This window comes from Aquila chrysaetos, chromosome 25, assembly GCF_900496995.4.
Source record: "Aquila chrysaetos chrysaetos chromosome 25, bAquChr1.4, whole genome shotgun sequence".
Lineage (NCBI taxonomy): Eukaryota > Metazoa > Chordata > Aves > Accipitriformes > Accipitridae > Aquila > Aquila chrysaetos.
Genome location: NC_044028.1, coordinates 2214528 through 2238497, shown reverse-complemented (window position 1 = coordinate 2238497; position 23970 = coordinate 2214528). Strand labels below are relative to the sequence as shown.

The window sequence follows — 23970 nt, the reverse complement described above, 5'->3', positions numbered from 1 at the left end:
AAAAATAACGTGTACATGATGTAAAGTGTTATTGGGATTTGATGCTAATTTTAGTGGTCACCTTGGCTGCGTTTGAGGAAGTTGCCGGTGCTGCCAAGAGCAAATTTACCTGATGATGAATGAGGAATCGGAGTATAAAATAAATAAATATCAGCAACACCTTTTTTTTCCTTCTTTTTTGGCAGATCGGTGTCATCCAAGGTCACACATTTGTGCAGTAGGAGAACTACTGCCAGAGCTTAGCGCTTTAAAATCATGTTTAAGTAAAGAGCAGCATCTTTAAGCGTTGGATTTAAAAAGAAAGACTGAAGTAGAGTCTTCCAAAAATTCTTGCCCATTGGTTACATTTTCATGTCGGCATTAATCTTCTTCCCTCCTTGTGCTCAGGCTTGGAAGAAGCTTGCTGTGAACTTCTGCAAAAATTCCTTGTTTTCCTCCTCGAAACCAGGCCTGAAAACTCCCGTGCCGGGTACCGACTGCTCTGTATTTGACCTTTTTCTCCTATTCATGGAAAAACTTTTGAAAAGTTGTGCTCCGAGATGGAGAAAAAGGAGGATTTTTTTTGACGAAACGCAACAAGCAGGAAAATCTTTTGTTTCCATCAGCAGTTTTCAGAGAGCGGGAATGGTTCCTGGCCAACTCTCAGCATAAACTTGAGCCAGGCTCTGCTCGAAGGGAGGCAGAAGTTCCCCGTGGAGAAGCTCATCCCAGAACGGCCCCAGGCAGGGGGTCGTCTCCGCTTCCCTCTGAAGCACGCTGGCCACCGTCAGAGGATGGATACCGGACCACGAGCCTGGGGGAAATACAGCCATTCCCACATTTTTATGATTTCTTTTAATTACTCCGGGCAGGAATTTAGAAGGAATAAGTGTTTTCAGGCTCATGGTACTGCAGCAATGGGAACCAGAGCATCGGACGCACGTTTCTCCCTGTTCTTCCAAAAAAACAGCGCAAACCTTCCGTGAGTTAAATCTGCAAAATGGCTTGGGAGCAAATGGCAGGAGCCCTCCTGAAGTGACCCCTGGTCCCGTGGGCCCAGAGGCCAGCAAGTGTCACAGCAAGTGTCACTGCCTGCCTGTCCAAGCTGTTGCTAATTACTGAAAGCATTTTATTAAAAAAAAAAAAAAAAAAAAAAAAAAACAAACAGGAAGTTCCCCCATTAAAAACTGCAAGTTTTATTTGTATGTAATACCAGCCATTCTGCGGTTTTGGAGATGGCCTTTAAAGATGGGGGGGTTATTTTAGTTTTTACTTTTCTCCCCTCTCAAAAGAGGATGCGGAAAGGAGATGTGTAAGGTTACAGAAATAACACAACCTACAAAGGGAGGTGGGCAGAAAGTTTGTGTTACGTTAAGCAGGAGAGATGGGGCATAGCTGAATTTATAGCAACCCTCAGAAAAATGATAAATGGAAGCTGTAATTTTTATTGGGGAGGGGAGGCAGATCACGGGTGAGGGAAGAAAATAATAAAAAAAGCATAAATTAGAAACGGGGCTTGACGGTTGGGAGTAGAAAGCATTTGGCTTGTGTACAGTGCGAGTTTCTTCTGGAATATGATCCAGGGCAGTGCATGGAAATTACCTGAAAAAGATTTTCTATTAAGTCATGTTAGGGTGAACCTTCTCTATCACAGCTCCGTCGACCGATGCCCCGAGAGGGACGGCTGCACTTTGCTTCCCACCGCTCCCAAACCCATCCTGCAGCAACCTCCCGCACTCGGCTGGCCTGGGCTGAGCTGCTCCGGGTTAACCAGATATTGAATATATACAGGACGAAATTCGTCGTGCAGTGCCGGTGCGCAATTTAAGCCCAATACAAGCCTGACGGGATGTTCTGTATTTCTCCTGATGGCTTTAGGAGAGGTTTTGCTGGCTGTCAGGCAGCTGCCTGTTTGTGCACCCATCCAGCTGCCCCGGGCGCTGGTCCCTGGGGTGCGGGGCAATGCGCTGCCCCTCGGGGCCACCGGCTTTCACCCAGCAAAGGGAATACCCGTACGGGAGCCTCCGTCGCTGGGAGACCATGGGAATGTCCGCCTGCACAGCCGGGAGGAATCCCAGCGCTCCAAGGATGCTTCTTCTCTCCAGCCCCAGGCTGATGCCGCTCAGCACCTTGACCGCAGGAGCTAACGGGACCCCGGCTTGCCCCCGGCAGAGATGCCCCATGGAGAACCTGCCGGCTGGTTTCCCGTGGGGTAAGAGCTGCCTTTCCAAGGCGGCGGGCAGCAGGGCTCCTGCCTGCACCATCACCGCAGACCTCTGCTTCGACGGGGACTTTGTTATCCATCTGCCAGCAAAAGCAGTCCCAAGGGGAGACAGGAACGAGGGGCGAGGGCAAAGGTTTTACCAGCAGAGAAATGTTGGCGCTGACCCTTCCCCCAAAAAAAAGGAGAAAGCAGGATGAATCCTCGCCCTAACAGACTGTGAGTTTATGATGGGCAGTGCCCAGTCCCCCACCTCTGCCCAGGTGCCGGCTTGTGCCCAGCCTGGAGCCCCAGATCTCCGTGGACGTGTCTGCACCGCACGCACTACCAGAGCCCCTTGGCCGCAATGGCTTGTGCAGAACATCTCTTCTTTCCTTGCTCTGCGTTTTGAAAGGATGAGCGTCCCTGGAGGATTTTATGGCTTGCCATATGAACAGAATGACTCCAGGTCTGCATGAGCGAATAAAAGGAGCGGGAACAAACCGAGCATCTTTCCATGACACATTTCCACCCAACACATGTTTCCCAGAGAGCAGCAGACTCGCAGTGTCCCAGACTTTCCAAGTCTTCTCCTGACAGCCAAGTTTGTCTCTAAACTTGCCTGGTTTCTTTGGGTTTGAGTCCATCTACCGATGTCTTTTTTGATGCCAGAAATGCCTCCGCAAGCCAAATTTCCCTGGTAATTGTCCTTTGGATTAGTTTGGAAAATTGCATAAGCCCTGGGTTAGAGCTGGCTGCGTCTCTCATCCGAGTGCCTAAGGCTTCATGGGGCAAAGACTAAAGAGCTGCGAAATGCAGAGATATAACAGATGTTGACATGTAGTGAAAATACTAGACGCAGGAGCCTAAGATAATAAATCTGAAAAATTAACACGTAGGAGAACGAAAAAAGGAGCAATATGTTTTGGTAATCATTCTGAACTGCTGAACCCTTCTCCTGCAGTTCAAAAATCTCTGGTATTAAGCAGATGTCATTCAACCAATGATTAACACATTACCGAATTTCTCCAGTCGTTTAATAAAAGTTTTACATAACATGCAGGTAATTGCTTCCAAATGTCAAGGTAACAATGTGGGCTTCTATGGATGGCATTGTTTCCAGCATCAGGTGAAAACCCCTCTTGTTGCCTTGATATCAGGCGAAGTCCCACTGCGAAGACCCCGCGCCCGGCCAGCTGCTTTTCCCGTCACTCCTCTGAATGCCAGAGACAAAGAAACAGGCTGAGAAGAGTCAAAGCCTTCGATCTGGGAATGATTTCTTCCCTTCAAATGTCTGTACAGGCAGCAAACAGGCCTTGTGCTCCAAAACTGGGGCACAGGTATACGTCATACGTCTTTTCTGTGATTTTTTTTTTTTTTCTTTTACTTTTCTTGCTAGGAAGTCTCATCATTGCTGAGAGCAAGGAGGTGATGGAAAGAACAGGGTGAATGGGAAGGTCTGGGCAGCAGTGATGGGGTGTTGCTCTTCATAGCAGCCCTTGCCCTGAACCCAACCCATGCTCAAAATCTGAAATCATCCATCGTGAGATCAGGAAAAAAGTCATCCCAAGCAGTTTATTTGCTGAGGAACTGTCCTGATGTACAGCTGGGGGTACTTGCTTTGCACCGGTGCAGGATCTCGCTTGTTATTTCAGTGTCAGTGCAGGAGTTAAGTGGAAGTGTGAGAGTGATGGATGCTCAGGGACAGGGGAGCCTGACAGGCTGCAAACTCTGTGCAGACTCGGAGAATTGCTGGCTAACAGCTTTCAAGGCTGCAAATGAGCTTCCCAAATTATTAGAGCTGGAGAACAGGATACCTTTAAAACAACCAATCTGTCACGAGACATATCCTGTATCTGTCAGAGGCCAGCGTGACTCCGTTGGGGGAATCCGTGACAAAAATCTAGGGAGAGCTGTAAAAAATGCATGTTGATGTAGTTGTTTTGACATGACATTTCTTTTTAGGCAGCCTTAAGTGATATCTGCTGCCACTGGAGATAGCACGTGCCATCTCTGCTAACCAGCATCTCCGCGGTGGCTCTCACTGCTGCTGAGAAAGCAGGATTGTCCCGCAGTCTTGCAGAAGGAGAGAAGACGTGTCCAAGGTGCAGACGCTGTCAGTGCAGTGCTCGGTGGCAGACCTCAGACAGCCCAGACCCCCAGGAACATGGCTGGGTTGCTTCATCTCTGTGTACTCCAGTTCCTCGCCTGTGGAAGAGGGATTATAGCAGCGCTGACCCTTCCCGGACACCTGTGAGCACAGGTCTGTCGATGGCTGGGGATGCACAGGTAGATTCACTGCAGGGTGATCCTCATGTGGTATTAATAGCTGATGCCACCGCCAAGACCCAGGTCCCACGTCAAGACCTTGGGCACATTTTGGGTACTTGAAGGTAGATGCCTGGTGCCATTTAGGTGCCTTGCAGGACCTCACCTGGCCTCCAGCTGCTCTTCCAGCAGGCTCAGGTGTCCCGTAGATCCTGGCAGCCCCATGGTTTGCCCTGAGACCCCACAGCATCTCACGTGGCACCAGACAGATACCTCTGTTTAGGGCCCTGAATCCCACCCTTGCTCCCCTGGACAGTGGGTCGCACCCAGTGGTGACCGCTGCCCTTGGGTCTCGTTGGTGGCCACCTTCATGCCATGGGCTGACGGGGGCCACCGTTGACAGCACCAGCACTGGGGTTGACTGTGTAGGCTTTCCCGCACCTGGGAAGTTGGGCCTATTCCCAGCACCACTGCTTATGTCAGCTGCTACGGACAGAATGATTTATGGACACATTATTAAAACCATATTTTCAGCCTCAGAGCATGAGGGAACCGGTGGGTGGTACTGGAGGCAACATGCCCGGGGAGGATGGGGGTGCTCCTCAGACCACCTGGCTTCTCAACAGAGATGAAGAGCAACAAGTTTGGGTAACAGGCTGGCCCAAACCACCGGAGAGGAGATGCTGGAGCAGGTCTAGCCTCGCTCAGGAGGAAAAGATTAGCCAGGAAACATCTCCCACCTCCTCCCGCCCTTAATGTCATTCATCAACTGCTTCTGCTCTCCATCACTGTCAGGCACTGAATTTCTGCACGTGGATGGGCTGCTCAGAGACAGGGGAGATGGTAACACGGTGTGGGGTGAGGGAAGCAGATGCAAATGATGGTGAACTGATCCAACTATACGCTTTCTGCAAGGGCACACCATATCGGAGTTACTGACGTGCCCAACCTGCCGGTGAGCAGCGGGGTACACTTGGCATCTGGAGGGCTCTTCTCAGATAAGCTCATCACGGTTTCCAAGCAAATATGTGGAAAACATTTGCAGGGCACCTGCTCCCCCACCCTCACACCTGGAGACCTTCTGCCTTCACCTCTTTGAATGATCAGCTGCGCTCACTCATCGCCTCTGGGACCTGGCCCTGCTCCTCCAGACCCGTTCATCACACCATGCCAGATGGGTCCCTCCTGCCTTTTAAGCAGACGAGAGCACCATATGATTTCATGGCCGTGCCGGCACGGCGTGCACCTGCCTGGAAAGTGCTCGAGCACTTCTGGTGCCGGGTGCGTGGTGAGTACTGGGGCAAGATCAGAGACGTGAAGGGAAACGTGCTGAAGCACAGCCCTGGGATGGAGGGAGGAAGAAAACAGGATGGTAGCAGCACCACTGGATTTCCAAGCCTGGAAATAATTTTGAAAAAATTTGATTTATTTTTTTTAAATAGGAGCATTTCATCTTTTTTATCATGTCCACATCAACTTTTATCATGAGTGAAAACCCAGCTCTTTTTTGTGTTTGTTTTGTGGCTTTATGAAGACATAAATCTGTGGATCTTGGTTCCTGCATGTCCTCGTGGGACTCCTAGAGATATCGGTGTGCTCCAGTGATACCAGGTATTTGCTCTCCAGCCCCGGTGCTTTACCAGCCCACCAGAACAAATCCCAGTTGCCTACCCTCCAGTCCAAAGTCCCCGAGTTCAGAGAAGTGAGGACACACCAGATGGTCTGGCACGGCCCAGTGATGGGAGCCAGGCTGGGGAGAGCAGGGCGAAGGCTGGATAAAGCTCATGGAGATGGCTGGTTTGCTACCTTGAACTTGTTGGGGCTTTTTCTTATTGCTAACATCTGTGGTAGGGCAAGAGGTGTGCGAGGATCTACCTGTCCGTGGGCTGCAGAGTGGAGGTGACCTTTCCACGGGCCAGCACCGAGCAGCTCGGAGAGAGCGGGGCTGTGCGACTGCTGAAATGGCCTGGCAGGAGGTCTTTAAATTGCTCGATGGCTCTGTACTGAAAAGCAATACCTGCTGAGATTAAACCGTTTGGCCTCCTTCCCCCTGTCTCCAAGGCAAACATAGACAGTTCTATTCATACCCACAAGAAATACATATTTCAGCATTTGATTCTTTTTGTGTGTGCTTTGTTTTATCTAGCGCCATGGAGCTTGGATGTCTTTTTCATCTCATATTGTGCTTTGGATGCAGCCTCTTTTATTCAGCCCTCTTGCTGCCTTCATAAAGAATAACAGCGGCAGTTGTTGTTTTTTCCCCTGGAGCATGGGCTGCTGTAAACCAAAGGGAAACTTCTTGCTGAAAGAGGAGAGAGCAGGCAGGACACTGCCGTATCCATTTCCACACCAGAGCTGCAGCCCTGCAGGCCACGCCGTTTGGCTTTCTCAAGCCTTCATGGAGAGCAACAAATTGTCCTATAAAAATTCTTTTCTTGAATTTTATTTTTCTAAGGAGACAGGGCCAACTTGTAAACTTGGGACTAAAATCTCCTACTTCTTAAATGGACAGCAAAGTCCAAGATAGAAGCCGTGGCACTAAAATGTAACAGGGTCTACGGATTCTGCCTCTCTCTCTCCCTAAATTTGCATCTGAAGCCTCCTTTTCCTGGATGTGGAAATCCGTTTTGTGGCCTTTGCTAAGCCCCATCTCATACAACCTCTCAGCAACTGTCATAAAGCAGAAAACCTTGCAAGGACATTTCTGCTTATCTTCCAGTTGAAGAGAGACAAGAGCTGCTGGCCCAAGCGCCAGACCTGAAGGATGTGGTCCAGCCTCACCTCCGTTTCCCCATGAAGGTAATTCGGGGTGAGGATGGGAACTGCTGCCCCCAGCCTCTTCCTCTCCACACCCAGTTTGAAAGTCATGCTGTACGTGTACCAGACAGCCAAAGGTGCATGAGCCCTGTCCCGAGGGATCATCCATCTTGCTGTCGGTGGCTGTGCTGCTCACATCTGTGCTTCCCCCTGCTTATGCCATTAGCTCCGCAGCATGGCCCAGGAACAAGTGCAGCCGGGGTTTCAGCTCCGCAGGTCACCAGCTGCTGATAAATTGCTTTCCTGGAGATCAATCGCTTCCCCTTTGCCATGCAAAACGCCTGGGCTGCCTGCATGGAACAGTTCTGCCGGACACCGGGGAGAGGTCCCCATCCGTGGTCATGCTTGAGACACTCTGAAAAACAGTAAGAAAATAAGGGCCCCATGTTCAAACCAAGACAGGGGAAAGGCTGGGGAGGGGGGACGACACCTGGGCACCCCCCTTTTCACTCCTCCTTCCTCTTCCTTTTTGCTCCAGCCTTGCTCTGTGCCTGGAGGTGGACAACATCCAGGGCAATGTGTGTTTGGGGCTGTCTAAGATGCAACAAAGAACCTCCCATAGGTCTCAATTATACAGATCCTCCCATTTTAGTTATTTCCACCCTAATTATAAATAACAAGCTAAGCAGAAATGTCTTCATCCAGAAACCTTTAGGCACTGGTTCCCAATCATCCAGCTTGGATTATCTTCCAAACAGGGTGCTGCAAACTACACCATCCTTTCCCTGTTGGGTCTACTGCCGTGGTGGTTTCCAGTGACCATGAGCGATGCTGGAAGCAAGAACATCTTGTGGCAATATGTTGCCCTTGAACCTTGAGCTGGGAATCACAGGGTTTAAGGCATTTGAAATCTGTGTCTGAAATTTGTGACTCGTGTCATGCTCTGACCTGAGAGAAGGGATGCTTTGAACTGGGGTTGCTCTATGAGTTAAGCAGAGCAGCCCTCCCGGGACCCACGGTGTCTGGGAGGCAGTGGCCAGCAATACCCTTCCCAACTCTACGATCTGGTCCTTCACACCCAGGTAAATACCAAAACCTCTTATTTTTTTAAACAGATGAGCCTCTCTTTGTCTTGGGCTGTGTGTCTGCCCAAAAGTGGGGCCAAGGCTGCTCTCACTCCTGTTTTCCCCGGAGCAAAGGGCCAGGTGAGGGATGGCCAGTACCATCCCTGCTAACGGAGCTGCAAATCCAACCCTCCGGCACTCAGGGCGGCGGAGGCAGGATGGGCAGGGTTGGGAACAGCATCTCTTTGGCCACATGCATCTCTTCAGCTGCACAGACCACCGAAGACAAATGAACTGGAGGAAGCATTTCCTCTGCCGAAGGCTGACACCCGGGAGGTTTCTGTTCACAGTGTAGGTCAAGAGTTGAAAAATGAAGAAGAAAGGAAAACAGATAGAAAGATCCATCTTCCCTTATAAAATCCCCAGAGCAGGGGGCATTTGGAAGTCATTTTTCACTGAGCTGAGAGCTGTTTCTGGCCCTTTAGCAGACATTATTCTCTTCTCAAACCTCATAGTTTGGGACACGGGGAAGCACTTGCCCTCCATCCTCACGGGTGTTGGAAGAGGAGCATTATCCTGGGTGCAAGACACCTAGCACCTTCCTCTGAGGCTGGGCTCCACGGTGATTTGGGCTTTGGGGCAAGGCGGAGCCCAATGCACGCTGAAAATTGCTCTGTTCCTCCCCCTAATGCATTTGAAATGCATTAGGGCTGAGATGCAAAAAGAAATGAGTGGCTTGGATTTGCTGGCATTAATGCACAGGTTAAGAGGGACAGCTTTTAAGGGGGAAAACCCATGCAAGAAGACGAAGGAGAACTTCAGCATGGTTAAAGGAAATCTAAATAAAATGCCTTTCTGGAAGGAATTCAAGAAAATTATTTTCCTTCTGTGTTTCTGTCTCTCTTCTTCTGGCTTATAAAAACACCTTGGCTCGGATATTACATCAACCTCTGCCTCTTATTAAAAACCCCTGCTCCGGTTGTGCAGATTTCATGCTGTTACATGAAAGTAAAATTTTATGACCAGAAGCTGAAATTAGGAAGGAAACTTTTTTTTGTTGTCGTGGGTTGGATTTTGTTGGTAGTCATGAGGGTTTGTTTATTTTTGCTTTTTCTAAAGCACAGCCAACTCCTCCGGGTCTCAGCACTCTGGCCTTTTTGGGGGATGCTTGTTCCAAACAGGTGCTAACGTGGGGGAAGCTGAGCCCTGGACAGAGCAAGGGGATGGGTGATGTCCTCCCTCCGCTACTGTGGTTGCCTTCAAGCAAGCAGGGTTTTCATGGCTGTTTCAGAATAGGATATATACATGAGAGAGCAAATGCGTTTCATTGCGTGGGACACAGGTCCTGGGTGTCTGGCCTGGAACAGTCTCGTGTTGTGAGCATAGTAACCAGTGCGAGCTATTCCCTCCTCTCAGACTCCTCTGTAAATCCAGATCTGATAGATGGTAGTTTGGTTTGAGCCCGTACTCAACACCAGTTGCTTGTTGACTGGGTAGTGCCAGCAGACTTTTTTTTTTTTGCCAGCTCTCACTTTAAATGTAGTACTACTGTTTTTCCATTAACTCCTCCCTCCCTGCTAAAGAAAACTACGGGAGGATGAAAAAATGTTCTAAAAGGTCATTTGGTCCTTCCTTGTTGGGTGAGCTACAGTGAACCTGAGGAGTTACTACATCTGAAGATGTTAAGAGTTGCATGGGATTAGATAAAAATTATAGCTATGAATTCAGTATTGGTTTCTTGGGGGACCTTGGCAAGGCAGCTTTGCATCTCCAGGATCCATCACAGCCCCCGTCGCTCCCCAGCCCTTGGGACGGATTCAAAGACCCCTGGGCTGGTGGGAACAGCCATGTGGGGCCAGCCCAGCCAGCCCAGCTGTGACTCGAGGCTGGGGACCTCTCCGGGCACAGCTTCTGCTGGAGCACCTTGGGGATGGAGCAGCCAGAGGACGTTTCGGGGGACTTCAGGGCACGGATCTCCTCCCCCCGCAGGCCCGGGAGCGGAGCTGGGCTCCTGCTGCATCCCCGCTCCAGAGACACTCGCCACGGTTGGGATGGGGGATGTAGGTCAAGCCCCATGGCCCCTCCGTTTCCTTCCAGCCCAAATGTCTGTGCAACCTACTCCTGCCCTTGGAAGATTTACGGAGCAGCAGTAAGTATTTCACCAGCTCTTTATTAATAATGCGGCAATAAAAAAGGTGCAGCCTTTCTTCCCAAGGACTCGCAGAGCCCTTAATAATCCAAGGAGGGATTTGGCTCCCCCCAATAGATAGTTTACTGGTGGGCATGCTTTACAGCCCCTTTGTTAGAGCAGGGCTGTTCCCCCATCATCAAAGTGCGAACTGAGGCTCTGTGATGGGCTAGTCCATAAATCTCTCCCCTCTAATCCTTTCCTTTCTACTATTGGCAAACTGGGGGAGGAGGGGGTGGACTGGACTAGGCAGGCCAAAGCTTTAACCCTTCGTGCTTTTGGGGATCTTCTTCTGAGCAGAAGACGTCGGTGTGTGGATGGAGTGCTGTTCCACAGCAGCCTTTTAGAAGCAGGTAGTTATATTCAGCAATTAAACCCCAAATGACAGCTTAAAGAGCTCCTTTGGAAGTTTAATAAGTCCACCACTGTATATAAGAAATAAATCTGGCTGCATTACAATCACTTCAAACTACTTAAGCAATAAATGCAGAACTCTGCTCTTATTCGTCCATTACGTGGGTAATGTTGCTTCACTCCTCACTTGGTTTCCAGGGCTGGGATGCCAGAGGAGGACGCAGCTCAGCATTCGGAGCCAAATTAACGCTGCAGAGATCACCGGTCTGTGGTAGGGATGTGGAGTGATCCAGTGCTTTGGTCTGGGGCCACCTTGAGTCTGAGGCCGAAACTAAACACTCGTAGGCTCTGTGGAGGTGAAACCACCTGCGTCAAATGCCAAAATCTGCTTTTGCTGTGTGGCTGGTGACGTGTCAGGCTCTTGAAAGAGGTGTTGCATCCTAGCTACCTGAAGGCTGATCCCAGATGCAGAGGTGATGGGGGAACTAGGTCAAGAACAAGAGGCAAGATAGTGATTTTGGTCTTCAGCTGTTTGTGCAAAGACCTTCGTCAAGGCCAGGTTTTGACAGACTGGACTGACGCTGTCATGTTGTGACACCAAACCATTTCTCGGTCACGAGTGGATTTTTATCTTCCCAGTGCCCGCTGGAGGTCGGGAACGGGTACAAGCTCCATCGGTGGTCACCTGAGGTTCTCACAGAGAATCTGGGAGCAGACCTTGCATGGCATTCAATCTGCTAGACCAGGCTTTCCAACCCCTCCTGGCCCCGTTACCTTAAACCTGCCCAATCTGGGATACATCCATGCCAAAGAGGGACAGCAGCAAGCCCAGGGCAGGATCTGGCCAGCGAGGGGCTGCCTCCTTCCCCCCTCCGCCTGCACACATCTCCATTTTTTAGGCATTGCAACAGTTGAAAAATGAACTTTGTGTCCATTTTATCATAAAAGATCCGGGGCTTTTTAAGCCCAGCTTTATAAACAGTGATGAAAGGTCCTGCAACGGGCAGAGGTCTGCTTTTGAAATTGAACAAATTGTCGTTTTATGGTTCCCGTGTGTGGGGGGTGCTGTAAATCTCCGAGCATTTAACGCATCTGTTCTTTTCCAACCACGCTACCAGCGTCTCAAGGAGGAGAGGGAGAAATATCTGACATTTCCTGACATCGGCTGCTCTCATGGCCCCTGGGAGTTCCTCAGGAAAGTTTTTAAAGTAATATTTATGGATGATCATGGTGAATCAGGCCCTAAAAGGTACAGAGAAAGGACTGTTGTTCATTAACATTTGGAAACTGTGCACTGTGGATTTCCCTGTGGAGGGGCAAAAGAAATGGAGTGAAAGTGAAATAGCTTTCGAGTTAATCCAGATCTTTTTTAACATTATTGTTGTTGGTAAAAATCGGAACCTTATTTTGGATGAAGAAAAAAAAAATTAGAAGTACATTTCTGGGATGGTTTTCCTCAAAATGGTTTTCTTTCCAAAATTCCATAATGAGTTCCCTGGTAAAGATATTTATTCTTACTGATATTTGGATACGTGGTTGAGTTTTGGTCTTTGTTCACACACATCTTGATACTAAACCAACAATATATCCGCTCCAGCTAATAACCTAGGAATAACTTCAATTTGGTGGTTTTTCCTGAAGATAACTTTCTTATTGCCGCAAACCATTTAGTTGCAATTTGATAAAAATGTTCTTAAAGCTTTGCACTCACAATGGCTTTAACGTGATGTTCTCCAAGTTAAACTTCCCCATTTCAGTAAATAACAGATCTTTCACCGAGGCTTGTAAAATCCCTCAGCAGTTACTCAGTATTAATTACTCAAGTTTTATGAATAGGAAAACTGAGCACAGGAGGAGGAATAGTTTGGTAGAGTGCAAGTAGAATAGCATCCTGGGGTTTCGACTTTCAGTGCATTTTCCTAAGGGCAATGCCAGTGCCCTTGTGAGTCCGTTAAAAGCCTCCTATAGACTTCATTGATAAGACAGACTCCCTAGAGGTGAGCCAGGGTTTGTCCTTCAACGTGTTTATGTAAAGTACCTTCAGAACAGATTTATTGAAATGAATGCATGGAGAAGATAAGGCCACACGTGTCCTTTGAGCTAGCTGTTTCTTTCAGTGTAATGTCTTGAGGCTTATCTGAGTGTGCCTGAGATTAGAATTAGCCAGAGAAAGAGAAAATTAGGGTATATTGGCAAAACAGCGTACAGATTCCTCCATAATCCCCAGGGTTTGAATTTCTTAGGGCTTTTGATGTGACCCTGCATGTCCTGCTCCCAGAAGGGACCACAAGACTCCTGCAGCTCCCAGCACCAACCTGTGTAGGGATGGCATTTCCTTGGGGTTTTCTAGCCATGGTGTTGTGCGGGCGGGCAGAGGACCCAAGCTAATGATGGATAGGGTGCATGGGGTACACAGTCCAGCGCTGCAACGACAGGGTCAACAGCAGCCACATCTTATTGATGTTGGTGAACCTACACCGGGCTAGGCTGCCATCCTGATGGTCCAGGTGCTAGGATCGGTGGACAAAGCCTCTGAAATTCACCTTTGAGTCTCTTTCCATAAGCATGGGATGGTTTCAGAGTAACTGAGCCTCTGCATGAAGCAGTTTTGATGTGCAGAGTCGTGCGGATGCAGAGGTGTGCATACCCACACAGACTCCAGTAATGATTTCCAGGGAGCAGCAGCTGGTCCACTCCTCTTTTTAAGAGGTGATGTGCCTAACAGATGCAAAACACCGGGAACAACCAGGTAGTAAAAACAAAGTGCTTCCTTCTTATCGTAAGACATCCCACCTTCGCAGTGCGTGCCGGAGCTGTGGTACCTCTGGTGATCCTATGTCGGGGTGATCAGCAGCCAGAAGGACCTACTTGCACATGTTCATCTACAAGCAAAACCCTCCGGTGAGGAACTGCTCTCGACTCAGCTCCTCTGCTCGACTCTGTGTGTACTTGGCACAAGTCAGGAGGTGAAGAGCTCAGCCCGGGCAGAGCAAACCTCTCCTCCGAGTGCCTGTGATATCGGGGCCCCAGAGAGGCGGCAGGCAAGAAGACGATGATTTTTTGCCTGACGTGCTGAGCTACAGCTGCTCTACCCCGTCCTCTCGGGAGTGGGACGAGGAGGGGGGTGCAAAGCCACGATGACTTCACCAGCAGCGCGAGGGTAGGATGGCGTCCAGCTGATCCTTGCGAAACGCCCTGCCGAGCGTGCTGGCCCACGGGCACGCTTCCCGGCTCCGAGCGTGCCCTGCCATCGCACGGTCCTCGCTTGAGTCACTTATAACCCAATACTGGATCGTTACCACAGGCATCGAAAAAGGGGGTTTTTTGCTTTTCAGTGACTTCATGAATCGAAGACACTGCCAATTATCTATTATTCATGGCATTTAAAATGTCAACACCTCCCTCCCAAATGAAAATGGAGTTAAAGGTCCTGTGCTTCCCTGTGCCCCTTGCTCTCCCCTCGTCCCACAGCGGGGCCGTGGAGATTGGCCTTTTAGGAAGCGGCCAAAGCAATCTTGCCTCCTCTGCTCAGCTAAATCGTATTTGCAATTTAGGACCATGGCCTTGTGATCCTGCACCCAGCACGTGCAGTGGGACCTGGGGCAGGGGGAGGACCTGGGGACAGGTCTGGTGGGGAGCCTGGTTTAGCTGTTCCTCAGATCTGTCGCTGCAGCTCATGAGCTATTGGGGAACAGCCGTGTTTGGTCTGTGGTGGTCTGTTCCCGGTCTGTCCAGTCCAGAGGTATTCAACCCCAGAGTAGGTGCTCTAACTCTTTGCTCATGACTTCCATGTGTTTCCAACATCTCTGTTAAAAAGAAACCTCCATCTCTCCCCCTCGTTTCCTTTTCGCTGAGACTCTGCTTGGAACTTGCATAAATCTTGCCCAAAAATAACACTGGCCGCTCTCCCAGCTGTGGGCGTCGTGACTTCTGCACAGGGAAGGGAAGGCTGCGATCTGATTCGTTTCATGGCAGATTTCGGTCAGCTTTGGCACCCCTCCATCCTTGCTGGTACCAAATTTACAAGGTTCCTCTTTCCAGCTTTTCACTCTTCTCCTGGGCTTACCTCTGCCTCTCTGAGGCCTCGTCTCTGGAAAGCCACGGTGTTTTCTTGGCACAACTGACTGCAAAACGTGGCACAGACAAACCAATAAAAGTAGCCAATAAACTCGGCGAGTTCTGCAAGTGGCCAAGGCAGCGCCGCTTCCTTTGGGATGACATTAAAATGCAGCAGAGAGGATGAGACTCGGATCCTTTTCTGTTTGTTTCCCGGCCGATATATGATTTTTCCACTGGTGCGAGAAGAGTTCTGAGAAATTTTTTTACAAAGGAAAATAGTTATAGGGACAACTGCCACGGGTGCCGGCAGGCTCAGCCTGGGGTCCTTACTGTGTTAAGCAGCCTCTAGGTCAGTGGTGGCTAATCAAAACTGGAGTGAAAACCAAGAGCCTGATGCCCAGCTGGTGCAAATTTGTCAAACTCTAATGATTTTAATGAGCTTGACATCCACAGATCACCTGTGCTGATAGCTCCCTTGCATGCTTCTGGTGGGAGGCATTATAAGGAGAAGAAGGGCAAGTTGTTCCTCTTGGAAGTCCTTCCACCTTCTCTGGGCAGAGAGGAAGGACACTGAGGGAGCTGAGCCCTGGCTGATCCATGTCGGTTGGAGGACCTTTGAGACACGGAACTGGCTTGGCTCTCTGGTAGTGTGGGTTATCTTCCTACCCAAGCAGGGTAAATCAGGAGGCAAATGTACTGAAATGGTGGGAATGACCCATCAGCCCATCATGACAGCCTGTGCCATAGGGAAACAGCAGCGGGAGAGGTCCTGGGAGGCTGGCAAGGGAGCCTTGTCCCTGCTCTGAGGCTCCAGCCAGCCTGGAAATGCAATATATTGCTGGCTTGCAAGAGCCCCAGGAGTGACCCGCTTGTGCGGTGCTGGTGGGGCCAGCCGTAGCCTTCTGGGATGAGGGAAATGCTACTGCTGGCTGCAGCCCTGCTGAAGATGAGGGACATCCTTTGACCCCAGCTACAGTAAGTCACGTAATCCCCCAGGGCTGAGACCCCGTGTGGGACCCCCGCTGACAGTGATGACTTGTGTTAACTTCAGCAGGAGAACTGCTTTTTTCTCTCCCCTGGGTATGTTGATTCCCTGCGCTCATGGTGGGAAGCAGGGACCCTTCCCTCTGTTTGGGAGCCCAGAAACCTCCTCTCTTGGCCAACCTTTTGTCTTGGTACAGTCCTGGCCTCTGCACTGTATTAATTTAAGATGCTGTGAAGTGAGAGGGGTGGGGGATGCTGTCTAAAACTTGTTTGGAGCCTTTGCTGGATAAATCCCCGTGGAATTTAATTTAAACGAGCTGACACCAGTATGAATCATGCCAGCATTACCAGCTCTTGAACACTTCCTACCAACTGCCTGCAGGGCTCTTGCTTTCTTTAGTAAGACTAAAAGCATCTAAAACTGTTTAAGACCTCTGTCCTAAAAGGATACTTTTTTTCTCCTTTTCACTGTAGGAAGAAACAACATCTGCTATAAAAATCTGCTGGCCAGGGGCAGTGGGAGCGGATACCACTTATCACGGTTTGGCTATTGGAGGCAGTGGCTGGTTCCCAGCAGAAAGTGCCTCAGCCCGGGCCCCGTGATCGTGGTGTATACCGAAGCGGTGTCTCATCTGTCTGCAAGCTGCACAGATTAGATGTACGCAGAGAGGATGGAGAGCTAGGGAAAAAAGAAAGGACAGAGGGAATTGGATAGGAAGGAGTAAGGAAATGAAAGAAAGACTTCCAGGAAAGGTAAAGAGACAACACTGTATTTACAAATATGTACCTGGACTTAAGTGAAGTCTCCTATGTGCTGCTGGGACACAAAGTCAGGCTGCTTTCTAGTAAAGCAAAGTCTGTGAGGTAGCGTGTCTGTTCCTGGGCTTTAACTGAAGAGTGACATCTCTGAAGAAGCAGGAAAGTGGTCAGGAGTAAGCATGAAACATGTAAGATTGCAGAATTCAAAAGGATAAACATTATTTGATACCTTATTTATAGGGCACCACAGGGGAAAGGTAAAGGTTTCAGAAAAGAAAGAAGCACTTTAATTTTATCTGGAGATTTTCCAACAATAAAATCTAATCCATCATTCTCTCTGTGTGACTGCTCTTAATGAAAATTTAGAGGCTGTGACTGAAATTTAGAATTCACAGGGGATACTATTAGGAAGATGTCTAGCAGCTATGCAAAACCTGTTATATCATAGCCCCTGCCAAAGGCCGGGGAAGAGTGGAGTGTGAAATGGACAGCTTTTAATTTGGCGTGCCGAGGCTCCGCAGCGCCCAGCCTTCCTCTCCCGGGTGGCGGCAGTGGGATTGCTTGGGACCCGCGGCAGCCGTCCATCCAGTGGGCTTCACTGGGGATCGGCTCACCGGGTGACAGCCGGGCTCCAGCAACGGCAGCTGTGGTGTTGGTTTCAAAAGAGGTGAGATTTGGCCCAGTTACATTTACTTTTTACCCAAAGCACCTTGTTCACCCGACGTTAGTCCCTCAGTGGTGATGAGAGCCGTAGATCTCCTCTAATGCAATCTCTACGTTTCTTGCCCAGATTTACCGATTGCAGTTAAGAGCTTTCCAAAAAGAACAAAACTATTTTTTGCACAGTGTTTTCTTCCAAGACTGAACGGAGGAGGCCCTACAGTGAGGCAAGGTCTGTCGGACACCGTCACGAGAAGGATGTCCTGGCTACCTGACGGGCTCGGTGAGGGTTGCAGCTCTGCTGCACGCTGTCCTTGGCCGTACGCCTTGCTCCCAGACCAACACCAGGACTGCACCGCTTGGCCAGCAAAAAGGTATTGCCAGTGCTTGGTGGGATGATAGGTGTATTTTCCCGTTCATTGCTTGGACAGAGACTGTTCAAATCCCTTGCACATGAGCCATGCAGCCTCAGTTATTGCTGGGTATTGAACGTGCACGCTGTCCGGGAACCACCAGGGCCGTCAGCCCATGCTTGGTGCTGCACAGAGCCAAGTAGTGCCTTTCAGCCAAGGGTGACCGGGAGGGGAAGGCTGACCATCTCTAATCATTACCAATCCTCTGCACTTTAGTTTTAATCAAAGCGGATCACTAGACTGTTTCCAATACTTTTTAATGGGCAAAAAGGGGCTTCGATTATAAAGACAATAATGTTAAATTATTTAAGGGCCTGGATGTACATCATGAATCAGTTTAATATCAAAGTCACTGCCAATTACTCAACTGATTCAAAATGAGACTCCATCACAAAATGTTAAATCACAGGATAAATCTGTCCTGGGAAGGGCTTTAGTGATCAAAATTCTCTCAGAGCAGAAAAAGCTTTTCTAAAAGCACGGGGGGAAAAAAGGTTACAGCTTAAGCCAGACATTATATAGTAATGCCAGATGTTAAACAGTTGACTTAAATTATTGGCAACTATCGAATGCAAGATACTAATACTACTGGTTGCAGAGCTATGCCACCAAGTTTGTAATCTGTGGAATGGGCTTAAATATTCCTTTAATTTTCTGCCTATGGATAACAGGCAATTTGGATTAGCTTCCGCAGAATAATAACCTCCTAATTCTCAGCAGATGAGTATAAGCCTTCTGCAACATCAAAAAAACAAGACCATGCTTAATACGTAACCTTTAATGGCATATGTTTTCAAATTATACAACTCCATTGGACCTGTGTAATTAAGCACCAGAAATGCCTAAAACCACTCTGCCTGCCTTGCAGACAGCAGAAGGCACCTAGATAGTCCCCTGCTCCCAAATGCAGAACAAAACATCCAAAAAACTGTTCACAAATTTGCACATGAATCTTCTCTACCCCAAAATTTGCTTTGTAAAAATGTTGCCATGAATCCCTGTGGCTGGAGAACGCCGATACCCCAAGATCACTTGGAGCAAGGGCTCGCTCCATACCCACCTGCCCATTTGGGTTCTCAATTTCTCGCAGTGGCTCTACCTTTTCCCCCCACTTCATGCGCTCCACCCGTCCCACATCACCCATCGTATCACTGTTTGTCCAGCACGATCTGGGGGCCAAGACTGACACCTATTTATTTATTTGTGCAGCACCTAACCTGGTGTGTATAATCCTTTATAACTCCAGCCAAGTGTCCTGCAACAACCCTCCTGCGTGGCATCAGTGACTTCTTGCCATCCGTGGCTAAAGAAAATGGGATCTGGGTGCCTCCTGACTCAGTCCAGGACCAGCGGGGACCACCTCATCCCCCGAGCAGCTCGGGCATGCATCTTTTCCCGCTAGTCTTTGAGCATGACCAGGAGACTGGGCACCTCATGCCTTGCAGAATGAGATTTGTTCTCTCTCTGTGCTGGGCTTGGGATATGTTAGAAATAAATGGGGCAGAGTCACAGCTTGGCCTGTCCTCCAGCCGATCGCTTGTCACCGTGCGTGTTGTGCAAACGGTGAGACTCCCCAGCGCAGTCACAAACCTACAGGGCCCATGAGCTCCCCGGAGGCACGAGGACAGCCCCCAGCCTGACCCGCTTGCTGCAAACTGTCATAAAATGTCCTGGAAGTCTGGGCTCAGGCTGAGGTAACAAAACTCAGCTGTTCAGATGAGCCAAAGCTCCCACATTTGCTTTTGGTTTTTGTTTTGGGTTGGTTTGGTTTTTTTTTTTTTCCCTCTTTCCTTGCTACAGAGCTGCAAGTGTTTGAGAATGTGGACAGCAGGGCTGGGTTTGTTCCTGCCTCTGCACCAGGGGGAACGTCCTCGCTCAAAGGCTGGAAGATGGGTGAAACGGCGGTGAGGAAAGGGTCAAAACACATCCCCCCAACTGCGAGCAAAAGAAAAATGTTGGCAGAGCAAACCTTGCCACAGGAATAAAAGGTTGTCCTGACTGTTCATATTACTCCACATGGGGTGAGTAAAACTGTCGGTCGGACTGAAGCGTCTGATATACAAAGGGGAATAAAAACTCATTAAAGGTCTAAAAGGAAACCCTATTAAAATACCAAATATAAAATGGAGGAGACTTGATCACCCTAGTGCTAGAGAAGTGTCAGGGTTCGAATGAACCTGACTTTTTTTTTCTTTTTTTTTTTTTTTTTCCTGAAAGCAGAGGAAATGTGTTTTGTAGAAAGCCAGGTGGGATGAGGGGCAGGTAGAGTGTCAAAGAGCACTGATAATATTTCAGGGCCTCGCTAGGAGCCTGAAATACGAAGGGGATTTATTCGGCTTTCGGCAGGGAGGAGAGTGCTAGCAGATTTTTGAAGGCATTCCAACAAGGTTCATATTCATCTGTTTCTTAAATTGAGAGCTCTTGGCTGCCGCTGTGCCGAGGTAGGGAGCATCTCCACCTCTCCTCTCCCCCGCTCGGGACGCAGGCTGGCTCATAGCCGAAGGTGAATTAGCGCCGGTGAGTCCTTGTGATTCTCCTGCCCTGGCCCGGCTGTTGTCCCCCTGAAAAGCCAACAAACCAGACCATTTTTACAGGGCCTGAAATACCCTGAGAACGGTCTTTCTCACGGCATCTAATTTCTACTTTACTTGGTCTTGGGGAAGGAAAGAAATTACAAGGGGAAAGAGCTAAATGAACAGGTTTTGCTCAAGCATTAAAAAACCCCACATTGTCCTGTTAGCACTGGAAGTAATGAAGCCTGGTTTCCAATGGATTCGTGCCTTATGGTTGATGGACTTTTAAACCTAATTGTACTGGGGCTGATGCAGGCTTTCACCCCTTCTTAGACACCAGAAAAGCCATGTGGGAAAAAAGACATGACAAATACCTCACCCAGAGCAATTCCTGCCTGATCAGCCACCCAGAGTCCCCTTCTTAGGCATTTTCTGCTGGGTGGGCTCTCTGGTGTCTCATAGGCATGAATGCTACCAAGGGTCTTCCATGGCTTGGGAAATTTTGTCCCATCTCATCCTGGATTTGAAGTTTTCTGATCATGGTTGAATTCAGAGAAGGCATAAATGGAGGGTTTCTGTCTCTCACATGCACACATCTCTCATCACAACACTTTTAGGAATGTGTTACCTTTGGGATTTCTACCTGCTGTCCATTTGGCTGAAATGGGCACTAGAATTCAGTAATTACCAGGGTTTGGGGCTGTGGGGGAAACATACACTCACACACGGGCTATCACCACATAAATCTCATTTCCTCACAAAACCAGGGTTTGAGTAAAAACTTGTTTCTTACTTAGACAGAGGTAGAGAGCTGCTAAAGCAGGCCCTGAGCTAACCCAGTTTTTCTTGCTCTGCTAGCATTTTTTTCTTCCTTCACAGTAGGCATGGTTTTTTTCAACCCCTCCTCTTGAACCCTGGTTTTTGGAGAACAAGGATGGTTTCCTCCAATCTCAGCAACATCAGGGTACAAACAGAGCCTGTCATTCAATCATATGCACGTTACAATCACATAAGTCCTGTTTCCTTATGAAACCTGAGCAGAGCTGATTCCATAGAGCAGACGACGCTTCGTCAGCCCATTGCAATGCACTAGGAGGCACTTCAAAGATTAAAGCGGGGGGGGGAACCCGTCTTCATGTCACCATGGAAAGTTTGCCCATTAACAGAGGCAATGAATCTGCAGAGATGCTGAAGGTAGCTAGAAAAGACCACAACTCTTTTCCCAGAAGCTCAGTTATAAGAATCTCTTTTACAGTTCCAGCACTGAACATCCTTTTTTGGGCCAAATGAGCACAAGAGCCATGACATGAGTCAGCTTCGACTGCGTGGAAAGACCTGCGGCACCTTGGTTGGGCTCAGCAGACTGATGGATTAGCACTTGTCCATGTGGAATTGTAGGTTTCAATCCTCAGAGCCTTTTCCAGTCAATTGATCTATCGCAAGCCTTTCATCGGGTACAAATGGGCTTTTGACTTTCAACAGAATGAAGCAACAGTAAATATAAATGGGTTGTGAAATTTTTTTTGAATGGCCATTTTAATGGTCTGTTTGCTCTACAGCTTGGCTGTTGCAGTCGGAGATAAATTCCCCTTCTACTTCAGGAGCTGGTGGATAGAAACCCATTCCTCCAGCCCACGGCTGCTCATTCCCAGGGAGCAGAAGTCTTCTGTGCCTCCAGTTAATGCCCTGACCTGGTCCAGACTGCTCCTTGTCAGGCCTCCTAGAAGCACTGATGTGGGTCCAGTCTGGGACCGTTCCACACCTCTCCCTTGTAAAATAAACCAAGAGGGTGACAGGGCTCTGTGGGGAAGTGACAGGCTCAGCCCTAGCAGCCGGTAGCAGCTTTACTGATACATGGTGTTGCATATTCCTTCCTTAGTGTTTCACCTTCCAGCCTGCAGCTAATTATTATCTATATTCCACTCCTTTATTTCAAGGTTACTAGATATCTCCAAATATACCCTTATCTTCTTTATTCCTGAACCTCTACTCCCATTCCAGGCAGCTGACAAACATGACCTCGCTCTGCGCCAAGCCCCAGCAAACAGCAGTACAGAGTTCCCACTTCCTTCGCACAGAAAGGGGCAGAGGCAAGCACACGGCAAAGCAGTCTGTGCTGTGAGGTGATGGGAAAGCTGTTGCTCTCGTGCTGAAACATGAGCAGAAGAATCTGCATTTCCAGGTGTGTTTTGAGACATTTCTAGCACTTTATGGACCAGCTTTTGCTGGCCGTTGAAATGGATTGAACGCCAGCCTAATCGCTGGTCCTCTCACTGTGACTGGGAGTTCACTGGAAGCTCTTTCCCTTTTTTTACTTACTTCACGCAGCTTGTGGCTCAGGATGGGGCGTTACATTTGAGCTATGGGCTCAAGGAGAGTTCTCTCTTCACCCCAAATGCAAAAGACTGACCTACAAGACAAAGACCATGAAGCAGGAGCCTATGATGTCAATCCCAGACCTTGAGCTTTGCTAGGTCTGGGCACGAAACCCAACATGGCAGAACAGGCCAAGCTCAGGCGATGTGAAACTTAACCAACATATTTTACACCCACACCACTAAAAATAGGACACCGACGCCAACTCTTCATCTGGAAAGAGAGGAAACACCAGCGTTGCTGTGTTTTGGATGAGGCGCAGCACTGAAGTTCTGACCATATTTAGCCATAAGATCATCTCGCAGGACTTCTGCATGAGAGTGGAGTTTTAGAAAAATTATTCTGGCCAAGTGCCAGTTCTGCCTTTATTATTTCTCCCTGCTATCTCAATCCTTCATTTCATCACCTAAATTGCTGTGTTGAGTTACTCGAGGCTGCTAAAATGCTGTCATGCTACAGAGGCAACTGTATGAAGGAAATGATGTCTCTACTGAAAGTGCTCTGTACAGCTGAAATCAGGCTACCTACTTAGGTGTCGGGTTTAGATTTTTCATTGTAAGCACAGAAACTTGAAACATTTTGCCCAAATGTGTTGAAAGCTATGAAGACATTAAGGATTATTCGTGGAATAAATATTCATTTGCAGGAAGACTTTTTTTTTTTAATGCATTAATATTTTGGGCAGCATGTTGCAATCTGTGCAGCTGCTTACAGAAAAAGGTGATCATATTCTGAGTTCTGTTTCAATAGTTCTTAATATTAACAATACCAGTAACGTACCTCATTTTTATGATTTAATGGCAGTTTCTGCTTAAGTTAAAATACCCGCTAGCTTTTCCTTAACTATTAACTAATTACTAGTAATGAAAAATTCCCTGAGAACTGGTCTTCAAATGCTTCCCTACCAGGTGCTGTAATACTGTTGCTTTGCTGATAATTTTTAACCACAAATACTACATTACACCCGCTGCCCTGAACACCAGAAAAATGTCCTTATTTTATTCGCAAGTCCCCTATCTGCTTTTTCCCATAGAAGAAGCGATTACTTTGCCAACAGCATATTAATGTATTGCAGCTTTACATCTTCGGCTTTCCATGTTTCAGAATTTCCATTTTTGAGGTACTTTCTGTCCGGCTGGGTGCTGATTGAGCCTGTGTGGAGCTCTGGTACCATCTAGTGTTACTGAGGAAATCCTCAAACTGCTGGATGTGGCCTTTTCCTCAGAGATCTCCCGCTGGGTTTGCTGTAGGAAAAGCCTGTCGTGACAGAACATGGCGATTAGGGATGACCACAGGCAGCGAGAACATATCCTCTGCCAGCAGCCGCTGGCCACGCTGGGTCGGGATGAGCGTATCCCAGCCTGACGGGAAGCGAAGCAACTCCCCCGGCTGCGGG

General features: G+C 48.6%; 2 long non-coding RNA genes across 5 annotated transcripts; both read left to right on the top strand.

Annotated features, from left to right (window-relative positions):
- The first annotated feature begins 3321 nt into the window (after positions 1–3321).
- LOC115335611 lies at positions 3322–12224 on the top strand. 3 transcript variants are annotated; one of them, XR_003921475.1, is made up of 3 exons: positions 3322–4442; positions 5493–10417; positions 11009–12224. It is a non-coding gene; the product is annotated as an uncharacterized LOC115335611 (long non-coding RNA). The 3 variants fall into 3 exon arrangements; XR_003921473.1 differs by having other exon boundaries at positions 3322–5735; positions 5982–10417; XR_003921474.1 differs by having other exon boundaries at positions 3322–7629; positions 10258–10417.
- Positions 12225–12423: 199 nt separating this feature from the next.
- On the top strand, positions 12424–23580 carry LOC115335612. Of its 2 annotated transcripts, XR_003921477.1 has the most exons (6): positions 12424–15844; positions 16328–17279; positions 17459–17646; positions 19486–19706; positions 22200–22380; positions 22527–23580. It is a non-coding gene; the product is annotated as an uncharacterized LOC115335612 (long non-coding RNA). The 2 variants fall into 2 exon arrangements; XR_003921476.2 differs by lacking the exons at positions 22200–22380; positions 22527–23580 and adding an exon at positions 21454–22005 and having other exon boundaries at positions 12424–17279.
- Positions 23581–23970: the final 390 nt, after the last annotated feature.